At 49.8% G+C, this 22,263-nt stretch overlaps 1 non-coding gene across 1 annotated transcript; it reads left to right on the forward strand.

Annotated features, from left to right (window-relative positions):
• The first annotated feature begins 21,552 nt into the window (after positions 1 to 21,552).
• On the forward strand, positions 21,553 to 21,625 carry Trnat-ugu (transfer RNA threonine (anticodon UGU)). The gene has a single exon. It is a non-coding gene; the product is annotated as a tRNA-Thr (tRNA).
• Positions 21,626 to 22,263: the final 638 nt, after the last annotated feature.

Genomic DNA, 22,263 nt, shown 5'->3' on the forward strand with positions numbered 1-22,263 from the left:
GTTTCTTTGATTCATTGATAAATAAGCGAAAATATAAGTCGAGAAAAAATCCGCCGTTTTCCGGGAGCGGGACTCGAACCCACATCTCCGCATAACCGGTGCGGTGCGTTAACCAATTACGCTATCCCCACAGCGGCTTCTCTCTCGACTTTAAGGCGGGGGTTTTATATTTACAAGAGCTCTGAGGCCGGTCAACTAGCGCCGCCCCTCGACTACCGCGGGAGACGTAGAACGTCTTCTTTCCCAGCGGCCGCCACGTAGAACGTGGTCGGAGGTCGGGGTTAGCAATTGGCATATCCGAACTGCTGGAGCCAGTGCCTCGTAATGCATGTAGCAGAACAGAGAGATACGGGACGAGGGACTCGGTAAAGATACATATCAAGGTTGCAGTCGTCATTGCCAGTGCTATTCGGCTTTTTTATTTTTTTTTTTTTCGAAATATATAATAGGGCCGAATGACGTGTGCTTGTCACGTTTCTTTGATTCATTGATAAATAAGCGAAAATATAAGTCGAGAAAAAATCCGCCGTTTTCCGGGAGCGGGACTCGAACCCACATCTCCGCATAACCGGTGCGGTGCGTTAACCAATTACGCTATCCCCACAGCGGCTTCTCTCTCGACTTTAAAGCGGGGGTTTTATATTTACAAGAGCTCTGAGGCCGGTCAACTAGCGCCGCCCCTCGACTACCGCGGGAGACGTAGAACGTCTTCTTTCCCAGCGGCCGCCACGTAGAACGTGGTCGGAGGTCGGGGTTAGCAATTGGCATATCCGAACTGCTGGAGCCAGTGCCTCGTAATGCATGTAGCAGAACAGAGAGATACGGGACGAGGGACTCGGTAAAGATACATATCAAGGTTGCAGTCGTCATTGCCAGTGCTATTCGGCTTTTTTTTTTTTTTTTCGAAATATATAATAGGGCCGAATGACGTGTGCTTGTCACGTTTCTTTGATTCATTGATAAATAAGCGAAAATATAAGTCGAGAAAAAATCCGCCGTTTTCCGGGAGCGGGACTCGAACCCACATCTCCGCATAACCGGTGCGGTGCGTTAACCAATTACGCTATCCCCACAGCGGCTTCTCTCTCGACTTTAAAGCGGGGGTTTTATATTTACAAGAGCTCTGAGGCCGGTCAACTAGCGCCGCCCCTCGACTACCGCGGGAGACGTAGAACGTCTTCTTTCCCAGCGGCCGCCACGTAGAACGTGGTCGGAGGTCGGGGTTAGCAATTGGCATATCCGAACTGCTGGAGCCAGTGCCTCGTAATGCATGTAGCAGAACAGAGAGATACGGGACGAGGGACTCGGTAAAGATACATATCAAGGTTGCAGTCGTCATTGCCAGTGCTATTCGGCTTTTTTTTTTTTTTTTTTCGAAATATATAATAGGGCCGAAAGACGTGTGCTTGTCACGTTTCTTTGATTCATTGATAAATAAGCGAAAATATAAGTCGAGAAAAAATCCGCCGTTTTCCGGGAGCGGGACTCGAACCCACATCTCCGCATAACCGGTGCGGTGCGTTAACCAATTACGCTATCCCCACAGCGGCTTCTCTCTCGACTTTAAAGCGGGGGTTTTATATTTACAAGAGCTCTGAGGCCGGTCAACTAGCGCCGCCCCTCGACTACCGCGGGAGACGTAGAACGTCTTCTTTCCCAGCGGCCGCCACGTAGAACGTGGTCGGAAGTCGGGGTTAGCAATTGGCATATCCGAACTGCTGGAGCCAGTGCCTCGTAATGCATGTAGCAGAACAGAGAGATACGGGACGAGGGACTCGGTAAAGATACATATCAAGGTTGCAGTCGTCATTGCCAGTGCTATTCGGCTTTTTTTTTTTTTTTTTTCGAAATATATAATAGGGCCGAATGACGTGTGCTTGTCACGTTTCTTTGATTCATTGATAAATAAGCGAAAATATAAGTCGAGAAAAAATCCGCCGTTTTCCGGGAGCGGGACTCGAACCCACATCTCCGCATAACCGGTGCGGTGCGTTAACCAATTACGCTATCCCCACAGCGGCTTCTCTCTCGACTTTAAAGCGGGGGTTTTATATTTACAAGAGCTCTGAGGCCGGTCAACTAGCGCCGCCCCTCGACTACCGCGGGAGACGTAGAACGTCTTCTTTCCCAGCGGCCGCCACGTAGAACGTGGTCGGAGGTCGGGGTTAGCAATTGGCATATCCGAACTGCTGGAGCCAGTGCCTCGTAATGCATGTAGCAGAACAGAGAGATACGGGACGAGGGACTCGGTAAAGATACATATCAAGGTTGCAGTCGTCATTGCCAGTGCTATTCGGCTTTTTTTTTTTTTTTTTTTTTCGAAATATATAATAGGGCCGAATGACGTGTGCTTGTCACGTTTCTTTGATTCATTGATAAATAAGCGAAAATATAAGTCGAGAAAAAATCCGCCGTTTTCCGGGAGCGGGACTCGAACCCACATCTCCGCATAACCGGTGCGGTGCGTTAACCAATTACGCTATCCCCACAGCGGCTTCTCTCTCGACTTTAAAGCGGGGGTTTTATATTTACAAGAGCTCTGAGGCCGGTCAACTAGCGCCGCCCCTCGACTACCGCGGGAGACGTAGAACGTCTTCTTTCCCAGCGGCCGCCACGTAGAACGTGGTCGGAGGTCGGGGTTAGCAATTGGCATATCCGAACTGCTGGAGCCAGTGCCTCGTAATGCATGTAGCAGAACAGAGAGATACGGGACGAGGGACTCGGTAAAGATACATATCAAGGTTGCAGTCGTCATTGCCAGTGCTATTCGGCTTTTTTTTTTTTTTTTTTTTTCGAAATATATAATAGGGCCGAATGACGTGTGCTTGTCACGTTTCTTTGATTCATTGATAAATAAGCGAAAATATAAGTCGAGAAAAAATCCGCCGTTTTCCGGGAGCGGGACTCGAACCCACATCTCCGCATAACCGGTGCGGTGCGTTAACCAATTACGCTATCCCCACAGCGGCTTCTCTCTCGACTTTAAAGCGGGGGTTTTATATTTACAAGAGCTCTGAGGCCGGTCAACTAGCGCCGCCCCTCGACTACCGCGGGAGACGTAGAACGTCTTCTTTCCCAGCGGCCGCCACGTAGAACGTGGTCGGAGGTCGGGGTTAGCAATTGGCATATCCGAACTGCTGGAGCCAGTGCCTCGTAATGCATGTAGCAGAACAGAGAGATACGGGACGAGGGACTCGGTAAAGATACATATCAAGGTTGCAGTCGTCATTGCCAGTGCTATTCGGCTTTTTTTTTTTTTTTTTTTTTTTTAAATATATAATAGGGCCGAATGACGTGTGCTTGTCACGTTTCTTTGATTCATTGATAAATAAGCGAAAATATAAGTCGAGAAAAAATCCGCCGTTTTCCGGGAGCGGGACTCGAACCCACATCTCCGCATAACCGGTGCGGTGCGTTAACCAATTACGCTATCCCCACAGCGGCTTCTCTCTCGACTTTAAAGCGGGGGTTTTATATTTACAAGAGCTCTGAGGCCGGTCAACTAGCGCCGCCCCTCGACTACCGCGGGAGACGTAGAACGTCTTCTTTCCCAGCGGCCGCCACGTAGAACGTGGTCGGAGGTCGGGGTTAGCAATTGGCATATCCGAACTGCTGGAGCCAGTGCCTCGTAATGCATGTAGCAGAACAGAGAGATACGGGACGAGGGACTCGGTAAAGATACATATCAAAGTTGCAGTCGTCATTGCCAGTGCTATTCGGCTTTTTTTTTTTTTTTTTTCGAAATATATAATAGGGCCGAATGACGTGTGCTTGTCACGTTTCTTTGATTCATTGATAAATAAGCGAAAATATAAGTCGAGAAAAAATCCGCCGTTTTCCGGGAGCGGGACTCGAACCCACATCTCCGCATAACCGGTGCGGTGCGTTAACCAATTACGCTATCCCCACAGCGGCTTCTCTCTCGACTTTAAGGCGGGGGTTTTATATTTACAAGAGCTCTGAGGCCGGTCAACTAGCGCCGCCCCTCGACTACCGCGGGAGACGTAGAACGTCTTCTTTCCCAGCGGCCGCCACGTAGAACGTGGTCGGAGGTCGGGGTTAGCAATTGGCATATCCGAACTGCTGGAGCCAGTGCCTCGTAATGCATGTAGCAGAACAGAGAGATACGGGACGAGGGACTCGGTAAAGATACATATCAAGGTTGCAGTCGTCATTGCCAGTGCTATTCGGCTTTTTTATTTTTTTTTTTTTTCGAAATATATAATAGGGCCGAATGACGTGTGCTTGTCACGTTTCTTTGATTCATTGATAAATAAGCGAAAATATAAGTCGAGAAAAAATCCGCCGTTTTCCGGGAGCGGGACTCGAACCCACATCTCCGCATAACCGGTGCGGTGCGTTAACCAATTACGCTATCCCCACAGCGGCTTCTCTCTCGACTTTAAAGCGGGGGTTTTATATTTACAAGAGCTCTGAGGCCGGTCAACTAGCGCCGCCCCTCGACTACCGCGGGAGACGTAGAACGTCTTCTTTCCCAGCGGCCGCCACGTAGAACGTGGTCGGAGGTCGGGGTTAGCAATTGGCATATCCGAACTGCTGGAGCCAGTGCCTCGTAATGCATGTAGCAGAACAGAGAGATACGGGACGAGGGACTCGGTAAAGATACATATCAAGGTTGCAGTCGTCATTGCCAGTGCTATTCGGCTTTTTTTTTTTTTTTCGAAATATATAATAGGGCCGAATGACGTGTGCTTGTCACGTTTCTTTGATTCATTGATAAATAAGCGAAAATATAAGTCGAGAAAAAATCCGCCGTTTTCCGGGAGCGGGACTCGAACCCACATCTCCGCATAACCGGTGCGGTGCGTTAACCAATTACGCTATCCCCACAGCGGCTTCTCTCTCGACTTTAAAGCGGGGGTTTTATATTTACAAGAGCTCTGAGGCCGGTCAACTAGCGCCGCCCCTCGACTACCGCGGGAGACGTAGAACGTCTTCTTTCCCAGCGGCCGCCACGTAGAACGTGGTCGGAGGTCGGGGTTAGCAATTGGCATATCCGAACTGCTGGAGCCAGTGCCTCGTAATGCATGTAGCAGAACAGAGAGATACGGGACGAGGGACTCGGTAAAGATACATATCAAGGTTGCAGTCGTCATTGCCAGTGCTATTCGGCTTTTTTTTTTTTTTTTTTTTTTCGAAATATATAATAGGGCCGAATGACGTGTGCTTGTCACGTTTCTTTGATTCATTGATAAATAAGCGAAAATATAAGTCGAGAAAAAATCCGCCGTTTTCCGGGAGCGGGACTCGAACCCACATCTCCGCATAACCGGTGCGGTGCGTTAACCAATTACGCTATCCCCACAGCGGCTTCTCTCTCGACTTTAAAGCGGGGGTTTTATATTTACAAGAGCTCTGAGGCCGGTCAACTAGCGCCGCCCCTCGACTACCGCGGGAGACGTAGAACGTCTTCTTTCCCAGCGGCCGCCACGTAGAACGTGGTCGGAGGTCGGGGTTAGCAATTGGCATATCCGAACTGCTGGAGCCAGTGCCTCGTAATGCATGTAGCAGAACAGAGAGATACGGGACGAGGGACTCGGTAAAGATACATATCAAGGTTGCAGTCGTCATTGCCAGTGCTATTCGGCTTTTTTTTTTTTTTCGAAATATATAATAGGGCCGAATGACGTGTGCTTGTCACGTTTCTTTGATTCATTGATAAATAAGCGAAAATATAAGTCGAGAAAAAATCCGCCGTTTTCCGGGAGCGGGACTCGAACCCACATCTCCGCATAACCGGTGCGGTGCGCTAACCAATTACGCTATCCCCACAGCGGCTTCTCTCTCGACTTTAAAGCGGGGGTTTTATATTTACAAGAGCTCTGAGGCCGGTCAACTAGCGCCGCCCCTCGACTACCGCGGGAGACGTAGAACGTCTTCTTTCCCAGCGGCCGCCACGTAGAACGTGGTCGGAGGTCGGGGTTAGCAATTGGCATATCCGAACTGCTGGAGCCAGTGCCTCGTAATGCATGTAGCAGAACAGAGAGATACGGGACGAGGGACTCGGTACAGATACATATCAAGGTTGCAGTCGTCATTGCCAGTGCTATTCGGCTTTTTTTTTTTTTTTTTCGAAATATATAATAGGGCCGAATGACGTGTGCTTGTCACGTTTCTTTGATTCATTGATAAATAAGCGAAAATATAAGTCGAGAAAAAATCCGCCGTTTTCCGGGAGCGGGACTCGAACCCACATCTCCGCATAACCGGTGCGGTGCGTTAACCAATTACGCTATCCCCACAGCGGCTTCTCTCTCGACTTTAAAGCGGGGGTTTTATATTTACAAGAGCTCTGAGGCCGGTCAACTAGCGCCGCCCCTCGACTACCGCGGGAGACGTAGAACGTCTTCTTTCCCAGCGGCCGCCACGTAGAACGTGGTCGGAGGTCGGGGTTAGCAATTGGCATATCCGAACTGCTGGAGCCAGTGCCTCGTAATGCATGTAGCAGAACAGAGAGATACGGGACGAGGGACTCGGTAAAGATACATATCAAGGTTGCAGTCGTCATTGCCAGTGCTATTCGGCTTTTTTTTTTTTTTCGAAATATATAATAGGGCCGAATGACGTGTGCTTGTCACGTTTCTTTGATTCATTGATAAATAAGCGAAAATATAAGTCGAGAAAAAATCCGCCGTTTTCCGGGAGCGGGACTCGAGCCCACATCTCCGCATAACCGGTGCGGTGCGTTAACCAATTACGCTATCCCCACAGCGGCTTCTCTCTCGACTTTAAAGCGGGGGTTTTATATTTACAAGAGCTCTGAGGCCGGTCAACTAGCGCCGCCCCTCGACTACCGCGGGAGACGTAGAACGTCTTCTTTTCCAGCGGCCGCCACGTAGAACGTGGTCGGAGGTCGGGGTTAGCAATTGGCATATCCGAACTGCTGGAGCCAGTGCCTCGTAATGCATGTAGCAGAACAGAGAGATACGGGACGAGGGACTCGGTAAAGATACATATCAAGGTTGCAGTCGTCATTGCCAGTGCTATTCGGCTTTTTTTTTTTTTTTTTTTCGAAATATATAATAGGGCCGAATGACGTGTGCTTGTCACGTTTCTTTGATTCATTGATAAATAAGCGAAAATATAAGTTGAGAAAAAATCCGCCGTTTTCCGGGAGCGGGACTCGAACCCACATCTCCGCATAACCGGTGCGGTGCGTTAACCAATTACGCTATCCCCACAGCGGCTTCTCTCTCGACTTTAAAGCGGGGGTTTTATATTTACAAGAGCTCTGAGGCCGGTCAACTAGCGCCGCCCCTCGACTACCGCGGGAGACGTAGAACGTCTTCTTTCCCAGTTGCCAATTGCTAACCCCGACCTCCGACCACGTTCTACGTGGCGGCCGCTGGGAAAGAAGACGTTCTACGTCTCCCGCGGTAGTCGAGGGGCGGCGCTAGTTGACCGGCCTCCGAGCTCTTGTAAATATAAAACCCCCGCTTTAAAGTCGAGAGAGAAGCCGCTGTGGGGATAGCGTAATTGGTTAACGCACCGCACCGGTTATGTGGAGATGTGGGTTCGAGTCCCGCTCCCGGAAAACGGCGGATTTTTTCTCGACTTATATTTTCGCTTATTTATCAATGAATCAAAGAAACGTGACAAGCACACGTCATTCGGCCCTATTATATATTTCGAAAAAAAAAAAAAAAAAGCCGAATAGCACTGGCAATGACGACTGCAACCTTGATATCTATCTTGACCGAGTCCCTCGTCCCGTATCTCTCTGTTCTGCTACATGCATTACGAGGCACTGGCTCCAGCAGTTCGGATATGCCAATTGCTAACCCCGACCTCCGACCACGTTCTACGTGGCGGCCGCTGGGAAAGAAGACGTTCTACGTCTCCCGCGGTAGTCGAGGGGCGGCGCTAGTTGACCGGCCTCAGAGCTCTTGTAAATATAAAACCCCCGCTTTAAAGTCGAGAGAGAAGCCGCTGTGGGGATAGCGTAATTGGTTAACGCACCGCACCGGTTATGCGGAGATGTGGGTTCGAGTCCCGCTCCCGGAAAACGGCGGATTTTTTCTCGACTTATATTTTCGCTTATTTATCAATGAATCAAAGAAACGTGACAAGCACACGTCATTCGGCCCTATTATATATTTCGAAAAAAAAAAAAAAAGCCGAATAGCACTGGCAATGACGACTGCAACCTTGATATGTATCTTTACCGAGTCCCTCGTCCCGTATCTCTCTGTTCTGCTACATGCATTACGAGGCACTGGCTCCAGCAGTTCGGATATGCCAATTGCTAACCCCGACCTCCGACCACGTTCTACGTGGCGGCCGCTGGGAAAGAAGACGTTCTACGTCTCCCGCGGTAGTCGAGGGGCGGCGCTAGTTGACCGGCCTCAGAGCTCTTGTAAATATAAAACCCCCGCTTTAAAGTCGAGAGAGAAGCCGCTGTGGGGATAGCGTAATTGGTTAACGCACCGCACCGGTTATGCGGAGATGTGGGTTCGAGTCCCGCTCCCGGAAAACGGCGGATTTTTTCTCGACTTATATTTTCGCTTATTTATCAATGAATCAAAGAAACGTGACAAGCACACGTCATTCGGCCCTATTATATATTTCGAAAAAAAAAAAAAAAAAAAAGCCGAATAGCACTGGCAATGACGACTGCAACCTTGATATGTATCTTTACCGAGTCCCTCGTCCCGTATCTCTCTGTTCTGCTACATGCATTACGAGGCACTGGCTCCAGCAGTTCGGATATGCCAATTGCTAACCCCGACCTCCGACCACGTTCTACGTGGCGGCCGCTGGGAAAGAAGACGTTCTACGTCTCCCGCGGTAGTCGAGGGGCGGCGCTAGTTGACCGGCCTCAGAGCTCTTGTAAATATAAAACCCCCGCTTTAAAGTCGAGAGAGAAGCCGCTGTGGGGATAGCGTAATTGGTTAACGCACCGCACCGGTTATGCGGAGATGTGGGTTCGAGTCCCGCTCCCGGAAAACGGCGGATTTTTTCTCGACTTATATTTTCGCTTATTTATCAATGAATCAAAGAAACGTGACAAGCACACGTCATTCGGCCCTATTATATATTTCGAAAAAAAAAAAAAGCCGAATAGCACTGGCAATGACGACTGCAACCTTGATATGTATCTTTACCGAGTCCCTCGTCCCGTATCTCTCTGTTCTGCTACATGCATTACGAGGCACTGGCTCCAGCAGTTCGGATATGCCAATTGCTAACCCCGACCTCCGACCACGTTCTACGTGGCGGCCGCTGGGAAAGAAGACGTTCTACGTCTCCCGCGGTATTCGAGGGGCGGCGCTAGTTGACCGGCCTCAGAGCTCTTGTAAATATAAAACCCCCGCTTTAAAGTCGAGAGAGAAGCCGCTGTGGGGATAGCGTAATTGGTTAACGCACCGCACCGGTTATGCGGAGATGTGGGTTCGAGTCCCGCTCCCGGAAAACGGCGGATTTTTTCTCGACTTATATTTTCGCTTATTTATCAATGAATCAAAGAAACGTGACAAGCACACGTCATTCGGCCCTATTATATATTTCGAAAAAAAAAAAAAAAAAAAGCCGAATAGCACTGGCAATGACGACTGCAACCTTGATATGTATCTTTACCGAGTCCCTCGTCCCGTATCTCTCTGTTCTGCTACATGCATTACGAGGCACTGGCTCCAGCAGTTCGGATATGCCAATTGCTAACCCCGACCTCCGACCACGTTCTACGTGGCGGCCGCTGGGAAAGAAGACGTTCTACGTCTCCCGCGGTAGTCGAGGGGCGGCGCTAGTTGACCGGCCTCAGAGCTCTTGTAAATATAAAACCCCCGCTTTAAAGTCGAGAGAGAAGCCGCTGTGGGGATAGCGTAATTGGTTAACGCACCGCACCGGTTATGCGGAGATGTGGGTTCGAGTCCCGCTCCCGGAAAACGGCGGATTTTTTCTCGACTTATATTTTCGCTTATTTATCAATGAATCAAAGAAACGTGACAAGCACACGTCATTCGGCCCTATTATATATTTCGAAAAAAAAAAAAAGCCGAATAGCACTGGCAATGACGACTGCAACCTTGATATGTATCTTTACCGAGTCCCTCGTCCCGTATCTCTCTGTTCTGCTACATGCATTACGAGGCACTGGCTCCAGCAGTTCGGATATGCCAATTGCTAACCCCGACCTCCGACCACGTTCTACGTGGCGGCCGCTGGGAAAGAAGACGTTCTACGTCTCCCGCGGTAGTCGAGGGGCGGCGCTAGTTGACCGGCCTCAGAGCTCTTGTAAATATAAAACCCCCGCTTTAAAGTCGAGAGAGAAGCCGCTGTGGGGATAGCGTAATTGGTTAACGCACCGCACCGGTTATGCGGAGATGTGGGTTCGAGTCCCGCTCCCGGAAAACGGCGGATTTTTTCTCGACTTATATTTTCGCTTATTTATCAATGAATCAAAGAAACGTGACAAGCACACGTCATTCGGCCCTATTATATATTTCGAAAAAAAAAAAAAAGCCGAATAGCACTGGCAATGACGACTGCAACCTTGATATGTATCTTTACCGAGTCCCTCGTCCCGTATCTCTCTGTTCTGCTACATGCATTACGAGGCACTGGCTCCAGCAGTTCGGATATGCCAATTGCTAACCCCGACCTCCGACCACGTTCTACGTGGCGGCCGCTGGGAAAGAAGACGTTCTACGTCTCCCGCGGTAGTCGAGGGGCGGCGCTAGTTGACCGGCCTCAGAGCTCTTGTAAATATAAAACCCCCGCTTTAAAGTCGAGAGAGAAGCCGCTGTGGGGATAGCGTAATTGGTTAACGCACCGCACCGGTTATGCGGAGATGTGGGTTCGAGTCCCGCTCCCGGAAAACGGCGGATTTTTTCTCGACTTATATTTTCGCTTATTTATCAATGAATCAAAGAAACGTGACAAGCACACGTCATTCGGCCCTATTATATATTTCGAAAAAAAAAAAAAGCCGAATAGCACTGGCAATGACGACTGCAACCTTGATATGTATCTTTACCTCGTCCCTCGTCCCGTATCTCTCTGTTCTGCTACATGCATTACGAGGCACTGGCTCCAGCAGTTCGGATATGCCAATTGCTAACCCCGACCTCCGACCACGTTCTACGTGGCGGCCGCTGGGAAAGAAGACGTTCTACGTCTCCCGCGGTAGTCGAGGGGCGGCGCTAGTTGACCGGCCTCAGAGCTCTTGTAAATATAAAACCCCCGCTTTAAAGTCGAGAGAGAAGCCGCTGTGGGGATAGCGTAATTGGTTAACGCACCGCACCGGTTATGCGGAGATGTGGGTTCGAGTCCCGCTCCCGGAAAACGGCGGATTTTTTCTCGACTTATATTTTCGCTTATTTATCAATGAATCAAAGAAACGTGACAAGCACACGTCATTCGGCCCTATTATATATTTCGAAAAAAAAAAAAAAGCCGAATAGCACTGGCAATGACGACTGCAACCTTGATATGTATCTTTACCGAGTCCCTCGTCCCGTATCTCTCTGTTCTGCTACATGCATTACGAGGCACTGGCTCCAGCAGTTCGGATATGCCAATTGCTAACCCCGACCTCCGACCACGTTCTACGTGGCGGCCGCTGGGAAAGAAGACGTTCTACGTCTCCCGCGGTAGTCGAGGGGCGGCGCTAGTTGACCGGCCTCAGAGCTCTTGTAAATATAAAACCCCCGCTTTAAAGTCGAGAGAGAAGCCGCTGTGGGGATAGCGTAATTGGTTAACGCACCGCACCGGTTATGCGGAGATGTGGGTTCGAGTCCCGCTCCCGGAAAACGGCGGATTTTTTCTCGACTTATATTTTCGCTTATTTATCAATGAATCAAAGAAACGTGACAAGCACACGTCATTCGGCCCTATTATATATTTCGAAAAAAAAAAAAAAAAGCCGAATAGCACTGGCAATGACGACTGCAACCTTGATATGTATCTTTACCGAGTCCCTCGTCCCGTATCTCTCTGTTCTGCTACATGCATTACGAGGCACTGGCTCCAGCAGTTCGGATATGCCAATTGCTAACCCCGACCTCCGACCACGTTCTACGTGGCGGCCGCTGGGAAAGAAGACGTTCTACGTCTCCCGCGGTAGTCGAGGGGCGGCGCTAGTTGACCGGCCTCAGAGCTCTTGTAAATATAAAACCCCCGCTTTAAAGTCGAGAGAGAAGCCGCTGTGGGGATAGCGTAATTGGTTAACGCACCGCACCGGTTATGCGGAGATGTGGGTTCGAGTCCCGCTCCCGGAAAACGGCGGATTTTTTCTCGACTTATATTTTCGCTTATTTATCAATGAATCAAAGAAACGTGACAAGCACACGTCATTCGGCCCTATTATATATTTCGAAAAAAAAAAAAGCCGAATAGCACTGGCAATGACGACTGCAACCTTGATATGTATCTTTACCGAGTCCCTCGTCCCGTATCTCTCTGTTCTGCTACATGCATTACGAGGCACTGGCTCCAGCAGTTCGGATATGCCAATTGCTAACCCCGACCTCCGACCACGTTCTACGTGGCGGCCGCTGGGAAAGAAGACGTTCTACGTCTCCCGCGGTAGTCGAGGGGCGGCGCTAGTTGACCGGCCTCAGAGCTCTTGTAAATATAAAACCCCCGCTTTAAAGTCGAGAGAGAAGCCGCTGTGGGGATAGCGTAATTGGTTAACGCACCGCACCGGTTATGCGGAGATGTGGGTTCGAGTCCCGCTCCCGGAAAACGGCGGATTTTTTCTCGACTTATATTTTCGCTTATTTATCAATGAATCAAAGAAACGTAGCAAGCACACGTCATTCGGCCCTATTATATATTTCGAAAAAAAAAAAAAAAAGCCGAATAGCACTGGCAATGACGACTGCAACCTTGATATGTATCTTTACCGAGTCCCTCGTCCCGTATCTCTCTGTTCTGCTACATGCATTACGAGGCACTGGCTCCAGCAGTTCGGATATGCCAATTGCTAACCCCGACCTCCGACCACGTTCTACGTTGCGGCCGCTGGGAAAGAAGACGTTCTACGTCTCCCGCGGTAGTCGAGGGGCGGCGCTAGTTGACCGGCCTCAGAGCTCTTGTAAATATAAAACCCCCGCTTTAAAGTCGAGAGAGAAGCCGCTGTGGGGATAGCGTAATTGGTTAACGCACCGCACCGGTTATGCGGAGATGTGGGTTCGAGTCCCGCTCCCGGAAAACGGCGGATTTTTTCTCGACTTATATTTTCGCTTATTTATCAATGAATCAAAGAAACGTGCCAAGCACACGTCATTCGGCCCTATTATATATTTCGAAAAAAAAAAAAAAAAAAAGCCGAATAGCACTGGCAATGACGACTGCAACCTTGATATGTATCTTTACCGAGTCCCTCGTCCCGTATCTCTATATATATATATATATATATATATATATATATATATATATATATTATAGTGCACAATAATTGTTCGATATAGTCATGTTTGACTATATATATATATATATATATATATATATATATATATTGTAACAGAGACAGTGGCCGTTAGAAGGAGCGCCAGTGTGGCCAAATGGGTGTGCGCTCAACTGAGACCGAGGCTGACTGTTTGGTGGCGTCAATCCCCCAACTGGGTCGATGTGCAAGGCTCAGTCATCGGAGCAGCCCCATCGAGAACGATCTTGCTGAGAGACCTGCGCGTGGACTCCTGAGCTACCTTGGCCTCTGGTACAACCAGCCCCCGTTACCACGCTCTAGCCGTTTGCTAATAAACCCCATTATATTTTGGTGGAGGTCGTAGTCTGCACGGTCCCCGGCCTGGAACTACGAAGCAAGCGAGTGCTCCCTCCCGTCTCCCGAGGAATCGAGCATGACATGACCTCGCCGCAGCCTGCGCCCGTCATCTGCTCCGGGTAACTGCGTCACCGCGACCCCCCCAGTTTCACCGGCAGTGACGACGTCGATGGGGAAGATTGGCTCTCAACATACGAAAGGGTGAGCACCCACAACCGCTGGGATGACGTTGCCAAACTCAACAACGTCCCTTTCTCCCTCGACAAATTAGCTCAGTCATGGTTTCATAACAATGAACTGAAGATGCAGACTTGGTCGGCCTTTAAGACGAGGTTCCTGGCAGCGTTTCGTCGCCCGCTCTACGCAAGCTAAACGCCGAACAACGCCTGCGCGTCCGAGCTGAACAGGACAATGAAAGCTACACGAGTTACATCGAGGACATTGTAGACCTTTGCAAGCGAGTGGACCCTGCGATGCCGGAGAGCGAGAAGATCAGACACGTTCTCAAAGGGATAGAAGAGTTCGCCTTTGAGATGCTGCTAAACAAGAACCCACAGACTGTGGACGAAATCACTACATGGTGCCTGAGCTACGATGAACTGCGCAAGCAGCGTGTCGTTACTCGCCAGCGCACATCGCCCCATGAAGAGTGCTCACGGGGATGCCTTTCCTCTCTCACGATGCCACATGACCTTTCTTCTCTTCTGCCGCACATCGAGGAGTTCCTGCGCGCAGAAATTGCTCGACAGCTGGCTCTGCTTCCCAGTGTTCATGAGCCTGTGCCTTCGTCTTCACTGCCTTCGACTGTACGCCGCGTAATCCGGGAGCAAGTCGCCGAGGCGCTTCCAGCAGTTCGCCAACCTACACTGGTGCCGGCCCCCGTAATAGCGACCATCGCGCCACCCGTGGCGCCCCCGTTCGAACCGCAAGTGAGAGTGCCCCTCGAACAGCCGGTGGCAGCGCCCATCGTACCACCAGTCACAATGGCGGTGCCCCCCGCAATTCCTGGAGCGCTCCCCTTCAGTTACGCTTCAGTGGTCCGGCAACTGCAGCCCGGTGCTTTCCAAGCGTACCAGTATGTGAGAGACCAGCGCGCGACGCCTTACCCTCGGCTACCACCTGAACCACTGAACCCCTGGCGCACATCTGACAACCGCCGTATCTGTTACGAGTGCTGCATGCCCGGACACGTCGCTCGGTTGTGCCGTCGGCGGCCACCGCCTGCTAGCGACGTCAATCGAGTGCCCCCTTATGGACCGCAACCGTACTACACCCATAGAGACTCTGGTCAGGCACCGAATTCGTCCTCTGCCGACCGTCCGCCCTTTTCCAGCCGTCGCACCTTTTCCCCGCGTCGCAATTCGCCGTCTCCCATGCGTCCCCGCCAGAATGCGACCGCTGAGGGAAACTAACAGCTGCAGTTCCCGAGGCAAGGACAGCAGCCCCGTCGAAATTACGAAGCCCTCCTCTCTCACCCGCCAATGTTATAGACGTGACTGTTGAAGGTGTCGCCACCCTCGCGCTTATTGACACTGGCGCCGTGTGTCTGTGTTGAATGAACGTATACGCCGCTCATTACGTAAAGTTACGACGCCTCTCTCTGACCTTACCCTTCGGACTGCGAGCGCACAAGAGATTAAACCGTTGGTCATGTGTACCGCTCGGGTTCTCATCCAAGACGTCACCTACATGATCGAATTCATTGTTCTCCCATCATGTTCCCAGGACATAATCCTCGGCTGGGACTTCCTATCCCGACATCATGCCATAATCGATTGCGCACGTTTGCAAGTTGAACTTCTCCCGTCCTACGAGCCGCCGCCGGACGAGCTGTCGACCAAGTTAACTGTTTCCGAAGATACGGACATTCCCCCGAGATCTTCCGTCCTAGTGCCGGTTTTGTGCAATGTGGACGACACGACTGTAGTTTTCACGCCTTCCAGGTCCTTCCTCTCGCGCAAATGTCTGCCTTTACCCTCTGCTGTCATCGACGTCCAGTCCGGTTGCAGCTTAATCGTCATCTGTAACCCATCTTCTTGCCCGACTACCTTGTTCCATGGAGAATGTTTAGGGTGTGTGGAAGCCGTTGACCCTTCTCACGTGAACGCTGTGCCCGACGAACCATCGCTGCTCACTGTTGGCACACTTAGTCCTGCGCGTGCGTCAAGCTCGGATGCGTTCCTGCAGTCCGTCGACAAGGGCCTCAGCCTTGAGCAACGCGACAAGCTCATCGCCCTCCTTCAGAGTTTTCGCGACTCCTTTGATTGCGTACAAACCACCCTGGGACGCACGTCGGCAGTTTCACATGAAATAGACACCGGCTCCCACGCTCCACTGCGGCAGTGACCATATCGCGTGTCACCTACGGAGCGCCGCGTGATGGACGAGCAAGTGTCCGATATGCTTACCCGTAATGTCATCCGACCCTCTACCAGCCCGTGGGCCTCTCCTGTTGTTCTGGTCACAAAAAAAAGACGGGTCGATCCGGTTCTGCGTGGATTATCGCCGCCTCAATAAGATTACGCGCAAGGACGTTTATCGGCTGCCCCGTATCGACGACGGTCTTGACTGCCTCCAGGGTGCCGAGTTTTTCTCCTCCTTGGACTTGCGGTCTGGTTACTGGCAGGTGCCAATGGCTGATGCCGACCGCTCCAAAACAGCGTTCGTTACACCTAACGGTCTTTACGAATTTAACGTGATGCCGTTCGGGCTTTGTAATGCGCCAGCCACTTTCGAACGAATGATGGACAACGTTTTACGGGGCCTGAAGTGGAAAACCTGTCTTTGTTATTTGGATGACATTGTTGTGTTTTCATCGGATTTTGACACGCACCTTGAGCGCCTTAAGCAAGTGTTGACCTGCTTCACGTCAGCCGGTTTGCAACTGAATCTGAAGAAGTGCCGATTTGCTGCTCGCAAGCTAAGAATTTTGGGCCATGTTGTGTCCAAAGACGCCATCCTCCCAGATCCGGACAAGCTTCGTGCCGTGGCAGATTTTCCCAAACCGGCTACTCTGAAAGACCTCCGAAGCTTTATAGGCTGATGCTCCTATTTTCGCCGATTCATCCGAAACTTTGCCACCATCATCGCCCCTTTAACGCAGCTCCTTAGCGGACACAACGAACATCTCCAGGGGTCGCCTGCTTGTGACAACTCATTTGTGACCATGCGGCGCCTGCTTACGACGCCCCCAATACTGCGCCATTTTGACCCGCCTGCACCTACTGAAGTGCACACTGACGCGAGTGGTGTCGGTCTTGGCGCCGTGCTCGCTCAGCGGAAAGGTGAATACGTCATATCATACGCCAGCCGCACTCTGACGAAGGCGGAACGGAATTATTCCGTAACAGAGAAAGAATGTTTGGCGATCGTTTGGGCAATCAACATGTTTCGCCCTTACCTCTGCGGTCGTCCATTCAACGTCGTTACGGACCACGACGCCCTCGGCTGGCTGTCTTCAGTCAAAGACCCTTCCGGCAGACTCGGTCGTTGGGCTCTTCGCCTGGAGGAGCACGACATTCGCGTCGTATACCGGTCCGGACGCAGACACACCGATGCTGATGCCCTGTCCAGATCACCCGTGGGGTCGGACGATCACAGTTCATCTATGCCAGATAGTACCGTGGCGTCTCTAGACTTCGTTGACATGGCTGCGGAACAGCGTAAAGATCCGTGGATCGCCTCTGTCCGTCAATATTTGTCGAGTCCATCAACAGTTGCCGCCTCTCGGGCGCTGCGCCGCCAGGCTTCGCACTGCGCCCTTCGGGACGACCTTCTTTACCGTCGCAACTATTCATCTGAGGGCCGGAAGTGGTTACTCGTCGTCCCTGGTCATCTGCGCTCTGATTTCTGCTCGCACTACCACGCTGACGCAACGTGCGCGCAAGCTGGGGTGCTCAAAACGTACCAGCGCTTGCGTTTGCGCTATTATTGGCGTGGAATGTACACGTTTGTAACCAAGTACGTTCGCTCATGTACAGATTGAAAGCGTCGCAAGTCTCCCCCTCAACACCAAACCGCCCGCTGCAGCCGCTACCATGTCCGGCTCGCCCTTTCGACCGTGTCGGCATCGACATATATGGTCCGCTCCCCACCACGACTGGAGGCAACCGATGGATTATCGTCGCGGTTGACCACCTCACGAGGTATGCAGAAACAGCCGCACTACACGCTGTTACCGCCCGCGACGTCGCATCCTTCCTCCTTCAACGTTTTATACTTCGCCATGGAGCGCCGAGAGAATTGCTGAGTGAAAGGGGACGCGTCTTCTTGTCAGACGTTGTGGAGGCCCTCCTGACTGAATGCCGAGTCGTACATAGAAAGAGCTCCTCCTATCACCCACAAACTAACGGACTGACTGAGCGCTTCAACCGTACATTAGGAGACATGATTTCGATGTACGTTTCTCCCGACCATTCCAACTGGGATTTAGTGCTGCCTTTCGTCACTTACGCCTACAATACGGCGACGCAGACAACTACGGGCTTTTCGCCGTTCATTTTATTATACGGACGTGAGCCATCGTGTGCATTGGACACTATTCTTCCATACCACCCGGATGCGTCCGAGTCTGCACCAGTCTCGGAAATCGCCAAGCATGCAGAAGAGTGCCGCCAACTGGCGAGATCATTCACAACCGCAGATCAGAAGGCGCGCCACGACGCTTCCAGCGGAGCTCTTACATACGCTGCTGGTTCACTAGTTTGGCTTTGGACACCGTCCAATACCCCCGGCCTTTCGAGCAAACTACAAGCTAAATACGAGGGACCCTACCGAGTCGTCGAGCGAACTTCACCCGTGAATTACGTCGTTGAGCCGGTCACTCTTCCTACAGATCGTCGTCGCCGTGGCCGCCAGACTGTTCATTTTCAGCGCCTTAAGCCGTATTACGACCCGCTCGTCCTCGCCTCGCCTTGAGTCGCCAAGGATGGCTCCTTTTTCCCCCCCGGGGGGTAATTGTAACAGAGATAGTGGCCGTTAGAAGGAGCGCCAGTGTGGCCAAATGGGTGTGCGCTCAACTGAGACCGAGGCTGACTGTTTGGTGGCGTCAATCCCCCAACTGGGTCGATGTGCAAGGCTCAGTCATCGGGGCAGCCCCATCGAGAACGATCTTGCTGAGAGACCTGCGCGTGGACTCCCGAGCTAGCTTGGCCTCTGGTACAACCAGCCCCCGTTACCACGCTCTAGCCGCTTGCTAATAAACCACATTGTAATATATATACATATAATATATATATATATATATATATATATATATATATATATATATATATATATATATATATATATATATATATATATATATATATATATATATATGTCTATGTATATATATATATATATATATATATATATATATATATATATATATATATATATATATATATATATATATATATATATATATATATATATATATATATATATATATATATATATATATATATATATATATATATATATATATAGCGAATCAGAATAGGTAATGAGTGCCTCGTTGAAATAAGACAGAAATAAGGGTTGGCAGTCAAGAAACCCTCGGAAAGCAAAGGAGAGGATATAGTAGGTCATAGAAACAGATTAAAAAATTTTGAAAGAAAGAAAGTGGAGAAAAAATGCCCGCCAGGAGGTATCCGAACCCACGACCTCCAGAATACCGGTCTGGTCCGATAACCACTACGCTACCGGCGGGGCTGGCTACCGCCCTCAAGCACAGGAAAAAATATTACATTGACATAAATACCTCAGAAAGTGGAGGGGAAATATTGCCCCGCTGGTAGCGTAGTGGTTATCGCACCACACCGGTATTCTGGAGGTCGTGGGTTATGATCGCACCTGGCGGGCATTTTTTCACCACTTTCTTTCTTTCCAAATTCTTTACCTCATTCTATGACGTACTATATCCTCCCCTTTGCTTTCCGAGGTTTTCTTTACTGCCAACACTTATTTCTATATATATATATAAATAAATATATATATATATATATATATATATATATATATATATATATATATATATATATATATATATATATATATATATATATATATATATATATTGAGAGAGAGAGATAAATATAGTTCAGCAGTCTACAACGCCAAAGGAGGCATAGGGGTGTGGTTAGGCTCATCTTTTTACTACGGTATGAAGTTAACATTTTTTAAATATACGGAAGAAAGAAAGAAAAACAGGCGCCCAGATTGGGGACCGAACCCACGCCTTTTGATTAGATCTCGAATGTCTTACCAATTCCGCAATCTGGGCGACTGCGTTCTCCATCACTTTCTGGGCTATTTATATATACTAGAAGTGTATCGGACGCCTGAGGGTGGTAGCCAGCGCCACTCTGACTACACGGGGAGAAGGGGACCTGCTTTTCAACCCCCGGGGCGTGACTCGAACGTCTACAGTGTGTCATGAGCGGGTAACTGGCGGGAAGCCCTCTTATGCTACCTAGGCATCAAGGCTGCCAGCACCCAGAACCTCGCTAGGCTTACGCAGGATAATATAGTAAGGAAATGAGGGGCTCGTTGAGGAAATGCAGAAATATAGGTCGGCAGTCTACAACGCCAAAGGAGGCATAGGGGTGTGGTTAGGCTCTTTTTCTAGTTCGGGTAATGAAGTTAACATGTTTTTAAATATACGCAAGAAAGAAAGAAAGAAAAACACGCAACCAGAATGGGGCCCGAACCCACTCCTTTCGATTAGATTTCGAATGCCTTACCAATTCTGCAATCTGGGCGACTGTGTTCTCCTTCACTTTCTGGGCAATTTATATTTACTAGGAGTGTGTCTGACGCTTGAGGGTGGTAGCCAGCGCCACTCTGACTGGCAGCCTTGATGTTCTGGCAGCCTTGATGCCTAGGTAGCATAAGAGGGCTTCCCGCCAGTTACCTGCTCATGACAGGCTGTAGACGTTCGAGTCACGCCCGGAGGTTGAAAAGAAGGTCCCCTTCTCCCCGTGTAGTCAGAGTGGCGCTGGTATACCACCCTCAAGCGTCAGATACACTTCTAGTAAATATAAATAGCTCAGAAAGTGAAGGAGAACACAGTCACCCAGATTGCCGAATGGGTAAGGCATTCGAGATCTAATCGAAAGGCGTGGGTTCGGTCCCCACTCGGGGCGCGTGTTTTTCTTTCTTTCTTTCTTCCGTATGTTTAAAAAAATGTTAACTTCATTACCGTAGTAAAAAGAGAGCCTAACCACACACCTATGCCTCTTTAGTGTTGTAGACTGCCGACCTATATTTCTGTATTTCCTCACCAAGCCCCTCATTTGCTTACTATATATATATATATATATATATATCACAGAAATAAGGGTTGGCAGCCAAGAAACCTCGGAAAGCAAAGGCGAGGTTGTGGTGGGTCATTGAAACAGATAAAGAATGTGGAAAGAAAGAAAGAAAGCGGGGAAAAAATGCCCGCCAGGTGAGATCCGAACCCACGACCTCCAGAATACCGGTCTGGTGCCATAACCACTACGCTACCGGCGCGGCGATTTTCCCCCCGCTTTCTGGGTTATTTCTGTTTCCTATTTTGTATTTCCTCATTTCCTATTCTGATTCAATACATGCATAGCGAGGGCCTCTGTTCTGGCACTCTTGGTGCCATAGGGAGCTTAAGAGGGTTTAACGCTGGTTGACCACTCTCTACATGTCGTAGACACTCGAGGCACGGCGCGGGGAATAAAAAGAAGGTCCCCTTCACCCTGAGAAGTCATAGTGGCGCTGGCTACCACCCCCAAGCACAGGAAAAAATTACATTGACATAAGTACCCCAGAAAGCAGGGGGGGAAATCGCCCCGCTGGTGGCGTAGTGGTTATCGCACCAGACCTGTATTCTGGAGGTCGTGGGTTCGAATCCCACCTGGCGGGCATTTTTTCTCCGCCTTCTTTCTTTCCAAATTCTTTATCTGTTTCAATCACCCACCACAACCTCCCCTTTGCTTTCAGAGGTTTTCTTGGCTGCCAATCCTTATTTCAGTGTTATTTCTACTAGCCCCTCATTTTCTACTCTGATTCGCTACATGCATAGCGAGGGCCTCTGTTCTGGCAGTCTTGGTGCAATATGGAGCTTAAGAGGGTTTAACGCTGGTTGACCACTCTCTACATGTCGTAGACACTCGAGTCACGGCGCGGGGATTAAAAAGAAGGTCCCCTTCACCCCGAGAAGTCAGAGTGGCGCTGGCTACCACCCCCAAGCACTGGAAAAAATTACATTGACATAAATACCCCAGAAAGCGGGGGGCGAGGAGGGGGGAATCGCTCCGCCGGTAGCGCAGTGGTTATCGCACCAGACCGGTATTCTGGATGTCGTGGGTTCGGATCCCACCTGACGGGAATTTTTTCTCCGCTTTCTTTCTTTCTTTCCAAATTCTTTATCTGTTTCAATGACCCACCACAACCCCCCCTTTGCTTTCCGAGGTTTTCTTGGCTGCCAAATATATATATATATATATATATATATATATATATATATATATATGTATATATATATATATATGTATATATAT

The sequence above is a fragment of the Haemaphysalis longicornis genome, unplaced genomic scaffold (genome assembly GCF_048455015.1).
Source record: "Haemaphysalis longicornis isolate Haplotype H1 unplaced genomic scaffold, Haemaphysalis longicornis Haplotype H1 scaffold_6, whole genome shotgun sequence".
NCBI classification, from domain to species: domain Eukaryota; kingdom Metazoa; phylum Arthropoda; class Arachnida; order Ixodida; family Ixodidae; genus Haemaphysalis; species Haemaphysalis longicornis.